General features: G+C 39.9%; 1 long non-coding RNA gene across 1 annotated transcript; it reads right to left on the reverse strand.

Moving 5' to 3' along the window:
- Positions 1-1464: 1464 nt before the first annotated feature.
- LOC117317843 lies at positions 1465-3871 on the reverse strand. The gene is made up of 3 exons (XR_004530259.1): positions 3760-3871; positions 2242-2377; positions 1465-1584 (listed from the first exon to the last, which is right to left on the reverse strand). It is a non-coding gene; the product is annotated as an uncharacterized LOC117317843 (long non-coding RNA).
- Between the last annotated feature and the right edge of the window lie 4409 nt (positions 3872-8280).

Below are 8280 nucleotides of genomic sequence, written 5' to 3' on the forward strand. Positions count from 1 at the left end.
TGAATCATCAAGATCAACACGATTTGATCTGACGACCTTCCTCGCTCACCACGTTCCATCGTGGTCTCGTGTAAACCCTCTCTCAGGCCCTGTCGGATTTCAAGCTATCCTTTACTGTAAAAGTGAAAGGAAGGGAAGTAACTCTAATAGATCTGTATGATATAAAGGTCTCATACAACTAATTCAGCCAATCAGCTAATTCAGCCAATCAGCTTATTCAGCCAATCAGTTACAGCGTAATTCAGCCAATAAGCTGGTGTTTCCAAGTTCCCGAAGGAAATGAGTTGCTTAGGTTTGTAGCTATTTCCTAAGTAAATAATACATGTAATGGGTACTTTCTATATACGAAAATAGAGAGATCTTGATATTTTGAAAATCAAAAATATAAACTCCTGGTATAAAAAGAAAGACGTGGGATTTCAGATGTAATAAGGCGGGAATTCCCCAGTGCACTGTAAATATCAGGGTTACTGTCTTCCAAGTACACGTGTGCTCTTAATATGCTATAAACTTATCCAATAACATCATTTTTCTGGTAGGGAAATCTTCAAACTTTAAATTTGATATAAATTTCACAACATTTGAACTTCTAATGAGCGATTGAGAGGATGGAGTCATTGGTAATAACATATCGTGAAATAATTAGTTGTGTGAGACCTAAACCAGTTGGCGCTTTCATTGACCCATTCTCAAACCACGTCAAAACAAGATTTAAAAGATAAAATATGGTCTTTCCACGTTTTAAAACTGCGAGAATGCACCAACAGACTAACATCCCTTCGGGAAAATGAGCTGAAGTGGCTTTCGGATAAAAAATTGGTCCACTGCCACCACGCGTCTCTCTCTCTCTGTATAGATATCTATAAAACACGCTCCAAATATGTTTATAGAATATTAATCCTTATTGATATTAATACAAACACCCCATAAATAAATTATCTTGACATAAAATCTTCCATTGATCACCAAAGCAGAACTTATACGTCAAAGTTATCAAGCTGATACTATAAAGTTTTTTCTTCTTCTTTCTTTCCCGAAAAAGTTTTCCAAAATTTTGAAGAAAAAAAGTATTTTTGTTGAAAGCTGTAAAATGGACGATATAGATGAACAGCATACATTATCTACGTTCTATGTATTCCTCGTTTGCAATTTTATTATATCCTCGAAAATCCCGAAACGAAACTCTTGTAAATAACAATTGCTACAGAAAAATGTTGCATTACCAAATTGGAAATTCACACAAAGTTTTTTTTTTTTTCAAAGTTTCTATTCTTTTTGTGTATTTGTGTAACACTTCAAAAGAGTAAACATTGCCGCCCTGGGCCACCCCGTTAAGAATTGACATAACTACATAAACTATAAATTCTTGTTGCTAATAATGAACATTTTTCATTAATTTATTTACCTATACGAGAAACACAGTAGCAGATATGTTTTAAAATGACAAAAATGTAAAATCAATGGTTTCCGTATGGGTACAGATATATATATTTTCCATATTCAAATATTAATATCAATAAATTTGAATTCACACTAATGTCGCCGGACATAGGCCGGCTGAATCAGCCCATCAAGTCGTCATATCTGAAACAAAGAACACACCGTAATGTTAAACGATTAAAATTTCGTGTGATATGTTTATCATCACAAAATCGTCATATTATCCAGTGTATTAGAAAGATTCGCTACGCCAGACAGAAATCAATTGTAATATCATAATATGGACTATGACGTTATATCATAAACTCGAAATGAAGCAAAGCCTCCGTTTGATATTATTATACGCATTTTGATTAAAAAAAAAAAAACATAAAAAAAAAACAACAAAAAAAAAACAAAAAACAAAAAAAAAACAACAACAACATACAAACACAACATTATGAGCCGATAACACACAAAATCATGAGCCGTGAAATGCAAGTTTGAACCGAAAAAGGCACAAACATGAACCAGGAATACACGAAATCGTGAACAAGGAAAACAATATGAGCCGAGAAAACACAAAATCAAGAACAGGGAAAAAACGAGGTCAACAACAAGATGTGAGGAAACACGAGAACTTGAACCGAAAAAACATAATGGAGGAAATAAAGCCGAGAGAACACAAAATCATGAAATGGTAGAATATATGTGAAATGGTAGAATATATGTGAAATGGGAAAAAATTAACAGAAACAAGAACCTTGAAAATACGATAAAACTTGGTTTAGAAATATGTAAGTTTTGAATTTCGGTACTCACGCATGCTTAAAACAATAATCCCGACATGCAACAGCTTCCTGATTGTCAAATGTTACGCCAGTTGGCAGGTGTTTGTCTTGGAAACATTTCATCTCACAAATCTGAAACGGTGTGACGAGTTGGGCCTGTACAGTGACTGTCGGTATAGAAAGCACAGATATTATCATGCATACAACAAATATTTCAGCATATGTATTTTACAACCACAACTTCTGTTTAGATAGAAAACACAGTTTTTTTTAAGAAACACATGACCTTTCAACTCCGTATGTAAATGAGAAATCTGGACAGGCTGAGAGAGCAGTTTAAAAAATGGTGTCCAGACGGAGTAATTCGGCGATGTTTTCACGGATTATTGTGTTGTGGATGTAACAATTCGTATTGAGTGACACGGTAGGTTAAAGATAAATGTTTCTAGATGACGGTAGTATATAGTATGCGCCGTGTCAGTTTGAATAAATGTGTTTTAGTCGATTGAAGTGCTTTGGGGTGCCGTTTCGTTCATGGCGGATTTGCCAGACTTGTACTTTCCAGAGTACACAGACTACTGCCATATCAAAAAATCTCAGATAAACCTATAGAAACACAGCTTGTACCGACATGTCAACGAAAGCGTAGGTCTATCTCGGATAAAACTATAGAAACCCTGAGATAGAAACACAGCTTGTACCGACATGTCAACGAAAGCGTAGGTCTATCTCGGATAAAACTATAGAAACCCTGAGATAGAAACACAGCTTGTACCGACATGTCAACGAAAGCGTAGGTCTATCTGAAATTTGATAAAAGTAGGACGTGATTTAGAGGACAATTTAAATAATAATGGAGACACAAGTGAAAGAAAAATACGACCAAGTGCTCAGGAAGGGAAAGCGTCTTCTTCATCCATGTTACAGGTAATGTCCTATTTCACAAAGGACACGTGGTGTGTTAACAGCGGAGCCAGGGAACCTCTAGGTATATCGACGAGAGCCAAACAGGCCAAACTCATACCACACAGGGAAATAGAATACTTGCGGACAATTAGGATGTCTTGCACCTTTTTTTTCTGGAAACTATGGTGTTCCGTTAGGGCCGAATTTCAAATATCCTTCACTCCTTCGACATAAACGCGAAGGAGCGAAGGAGCGATATTGGAAATTTGGCCCTAACGGAACACCATAGGAAACCCTGTGTTGTAAACTTTTCTATCAACCGTCGACATATATATACTCCATGGAAATCGTGATGTTAGGCACAAAAACTGCACGATCAGAGTAAGCCAAAACCTAAAGATTGATAAAAAATTGTTACTCCAGCATGCAAGAAGAGATTTAGAAATTGAAATTCAGATTGAATACCTACACTTCAAACAAGAAAAGTCAAAGAGAGCAAAACAGAAACTTGTGTATCTATACAAATTACAACAAGAGACAATTAGTCCGGCGAATTATAGCCTCAGAGCATAGGGAGATCCAGCGATGACATTTCTATTTCATAATTCTGACATTAAATAAAGACATGCTGCCTTCTACCTACCGGCACCTAACAAGCATGTTAGTGTGAGCAAGAGCAGGAGACGGTCCATGATTTCGGCTGTCGACGTGACAATGAACTGGTTTGATCTAGTAACGATGTCCTTATCAGTAGGGCACTGATCAAAACGTCCGGGTGATAACGTCGACCTCGGTATGACCGACATTGAGGACAGGTTAATAAAACAAAAAACGTGCTTCAAAATACATTCGGCGAAAATATAACTTAAAATGATGATAATTAACAAAAGGCCCAGAGGGCTTAAATCGCTCATATGAATTTCTCGGTAATCATTGCAAAGTACTCTCATATATGTTATATCCGGTTACTCTCAAAACAATGGTAGAAAACCAAATCGTTGTCATTCCTAAAGAGGGATTTTAAAGAATTTGCTATATTGTCCCTATCGAGTCTCGTCTCTCCGTCAGCGGAACCACATTCGTCTTTGATACAGCGTGGAATTCATTTTGGCAATTAATAATCCAGACCAAATTTCATCAGAATCCATTCAGTCGCTCAGGACTAGTAGCCATTTACCTCTATTTCGCCTATTGGGCCCCACCCCTCTGGCTCTAAATAAGTCACACCCTCTGTTTGAACTCACCGGCAATTCGGGCAAGGTAAGCTAAAATAATACTTTTATAACATATTTAGAACAAATTATCACTTTCAAGTTTAAGAACTCAAATTTGAATTTTAAAACTTTGTTTAAGGACTCGTGGCTGAAAACAATTCAGTCTAAAACAATTCCTTAAAATAAACTTTTGGATTTGTGCTTATGATGTTAATTACATTTTAAACTTGTATGCATATTTACTCAGTTGGTCCGACTCACACTCCTCCAGACTGCAGACTCTCAGTTCTCTGTCCTGTCGATGTGGACTATCTGTAAACAAAAAAATAAGCAGCGATGTAACAGATACTCGTAGTATGTTCAAAGAAATATAAGAAATTCCAAATGTAATTCAGTTTTATCAAAATATATTCATATCATTCCCTTGTCAAGGATATGTAGTCGTGGGACGAGGCTAATTTTTATCTGACAATATTGTGTGTGTGATGTAGGTCCGCGCCTACCCCCTGTGGTGAAAGCTACGTGTTTGTGTTCTTTTCTACATACGACACGTCGTAAAAACAAAACAAATGTCACCAAAATAAGTAACTAATCACCAATACAAACATTTGTATCACAAGCAACTTCCTTTTGTATAATATAAATAAGTAACTTAAAATAAAAAAAAATAAAAAATTAACGTCATTTCTAATCATCAAATAGTGACCTCCCTTAAACGCTCGACGCGACCCGTCACCCTTAACGGTATTTTATGTACAGGGCTATATATCGTTGCATCTAACACCCTGAATAAATAAGAGCTGTTTTGTCTGGCTTTATTACAGCCGTCATACCTTCAGTAATATATCACTCACTCGCTGTCTACTCACGACTATATTAAGCCCATGTTTGTGTTTTACTTTCGTCGGTTTCTAAGGACTAAGTACAACAGCCCTACACGTTAATAAAAGCTGAAGATACACTCTACTTCAGATTTCATTCTCCTTCCACAGCCAAACACACCAGCATCCACAGTCTATACGTAGGTCCCACAATGGTTTTGTCAGCCAAGAAAAATAGCGACAGAGCTTACTCCGTTGTGCGATATTCATTTTATCTTTTATTTCAACAAAATTTTATTGAATTTCAATATGTCAGATGGATGGGATATCAGGCAAAGCATATGTAAGTCCTTTCGGAATTACTACCTTGGGGTACAAGTTTTGCAGTGGTATCCACTAGAACAAGTAAAGGGAGAGAACTCCAAGTTATTTTAAAACCCATTATTTCTAAGAAAGGGAAGATAGATATGAATAGTTAATGACCAGGTTAGCCTGTTTGTATAATTTTGGATCACGATTTGCTGTTGTAATAATGTAAATAGATGAACTACTGAAATTACATCATTTATATAAAAAATTCGATTCCAGGTTGAAACTGCTGACACTCATATTAAATATTGACTAGGTGATTCCATGTCTTCTTTTTTCAACATTGACCTCACAGACAGTACCTAATTGCAAAATGAAGTCACTTTCAATATACATGAGGTTATGAAGGCAGCTGCTACAGTTTGAAATAGACTGACCCAGACCCTTAAGATCATATGGAAATAGCTTAGGGATCAGATAGAATGATTGACCTAGGAGATCACGTAGATTGGCCGAGGGGATCATGTAGACTGACCTGGGGGATCATGTAGACTGACCACGGGGATCATGTAGACTGACCTATGGGATCCAGTAGACTGACCTAGGGGATCATATAGACTGACCTAGGGGATCATATAGACTGACCACGGGGATGATTTAGATTGACCACGGGGATCATGTAGACTGACCTAGGGGATCATGTAGACCGACCTAGGGGATCATGCAGACTGACCACGGGGATCATGTAGACTGACCCAGGGGATCATGTAGACTGACCAAGGGGATCATGTAGACTGACATAGTGGATCATGTAGACTGACCAAGGGGATCATGTAGACTGACCACGGGGATCACGTAGACTGACCACGGGGATCATGTAGACTGACCACGGGGATCATGTAGACTGACCAAGGGGATCATGTAGACTGACCTAGAGGATCATGTAGACTGACCACGGGGATCATGTAGACTGACCACGGGGATCATGTAGACTGACCACGGGGATCATTTAGATTGACCTAGGGGATCATGTAGACTGACCTAGGGGATCATGTAGACTGACCACGGGGATCATGTAGACTGACCTAGGGTATCATGTAGACTGACCACGGGGATCATGTAGACTGACCTAGGGGATCATGTAGACTGACCACGGGGATCATGTAGACTGACCTAGAGGATCATGTAGACTGACCACGGGGATCATGTAGACTGACCACGGGGATCATGTAGACTGACCTAGGGGATCATGTAGACTGACCTAGGGGATCATGCAGACTGACCACGGGGATCACGTAGACTGACCTAGAGGATCATGTAGACTGACCACGGGGATCATGTAGACTGACCTAGAGGATCATGTAGACTGACCTATGGGATCATGTAGACTGATCACGGGGATCATGTAGACTGACCTAGAGGATCATGTAGACTGACCTAGAGGATCATGTAGACTGACCTAGGGGATAATGTAGACTGATTTAGGGGATCACGTATACTGACCTAGAGGATCATGTAGACTGACCCCGGGGATCATGTAGACTGACCACGGGGATCATGTAGACTGACCTAGGTGATCACGTAGACTGACCTAGTGGATCATGTAGACTGACCTAGGAGATCATGTTGACTGACCACGGGGATCATGTAGACTGACCTAGTGGATCATGTAGACTGACCTATGGGATCATGCAGACTGACCTAGAGGATCATGTAGACTGACCACGGGGATCATGTAGACTGACCTAGAGGATCACGTAGACTGACCACGGGGATCATGTAGACTGACCTAGGGGATTATGTAGACTGACCCAGGGGATCCAGTAGACTGACCCAGGGGATCATGTAGACTGACCCAGGGGATCCAGTAGACTGACCCAGGGGATCATGTAGACTGACCTAGAGGATCATGTAGATTGACCACGGGGATCATGTAGACTGACAACGGGGATCATGTAGACTGACCTAGAGGATCATGTAGACTGACCACGGGGATCATGTAGACTGACCACGGGGATCATGTAGACCGACCTAGAGGATCATGTAGACTGACCTAGGGGATCCAGTAGACTGACTTAGAGGATCATGTAGACTGACCTAGAGGATCATGTAGACTGACCACGGGGATCATGTAGACTGACCTAGAGGATCCAGTAGACTGACCACGGGGATCATGTAGGCTGACCTAGAGGATCATTTAGACTGACCACGGGGATCATGTAGACTGACCTAGAGGATCATGTAGACTGACCTAGAGGATCATGTAGACTGACCTAGAGGATCATGTAGACTGACCTAGAGGATCATGTAGACTGACCACGGGGATCATGTGGACTGACCACGGTGATCATGTAGACCGACCTAGAGGATCATGTAGACTGACCTAGGGGATCATGTAGACTGACCTAGGGGATCCAGTAGACTGACCACGGGGATCATGTAGGCTGACCTAGAGGATCATTTAGACTGACCACGGGGATCATGTAGACTGACCTAGAGGATCATGTAGACTGACCTAGGGGATCATTAAGGCAGATCTAGAGGATCATTTAGACTGACCACGGGGATCATGCAGACTGACCTAGAGGATCATGTAGACTGACCTAGGGGATCATTAAGGCAGATCTAGGGGATCACGTAGACTTTGGTTGATACCCACTTATTACCACATCGGTCCTTAATCTAGTTTCAGTAAGTATAGAAGATACATTTTCGCTTACATGGATTCGAATTCACTTTTCGCTTACAAGGATTCGAATTCACTTTTTGCTTACAAGGATTCGAACTCACTTTGCAAGGTAGCCTTAGGCCAACAGGCAA

The sequence above is a fragment of the Pecten maximus genome, chromosome 19 (assembly GCF_902652985.1).
Source record: "Pecten maximus chromosome 19, xPecMax1.1, whole genome shotgun sequence".
NCBI lineage: Eukaryota > Metazoa > Mollusca > Bivalvia > Pectinida > Pectinidae > Pecten > Pecten maximus.